General features: G+C 50.4%; 1 long non-coding RNA gene across 1 annotated transcript in view; it reads right to left on the minus strand.

The window, feature by feature from the left end:
• The window catches only part of LOC125482629, a 3,287-nt gene that overhangs the window by 2,209 nt on the left and 711 nt on the right, over positions 1 to 367 (minus strand). The gene's annotated exons all lie outside the window — the stretch shown is intronic.

Below are 367 nucleotides of genomic sequence, written 5' to 3' on the forward strand. Positions count from 1 at the left end.
AAAAAAAAACAGGACAACAGCTTGGGAAGTCAGAGAGGAATGGATTCACTTACCAGGACTGTACTTCCACAGGTCATTAAAGTGTCGGTCTAGGCGAGCATTATAACCACCAAAAATGTACAGCTCACTGTTGTAGGTAACTGCCAGAACAGAACAGGAAGGTTAGAGGACAACACAGTGTTTATTCCCACTGCTCCCAGTAAACTCATGCTAGTTCTGGGATCAGGGAGGAGAAATAATTGCAGGGAACGGTCACAAGTATGATCCCGGAGATGAGAAAATTCAGGTATGGCCCCCCGACAGCGCGGCGCTCCCTCAGTGCTGACCCTCCGACAGTGCGGCGCTCCCTCAGCACTGACCCTCCGAC

The sequence above is a fragment of the Rhincodon typus genome, unplaced genomic scaffold (genome assembly GCF_021869965.1).
Source record: "Rhincodon typus isolate 14 unplaced genomic scaffold, sRhiTyp1.1 hic_rhity00013982, whole genome shotgun sequence".
NCBI classification, from domain to species: domain Eukaryota; kingdom Metazoa; phylum Chordata; class Chondrichthyes; order Orectolobiformes; family Rhincodontidae; genus Rhincodon; species Rhincodon typus.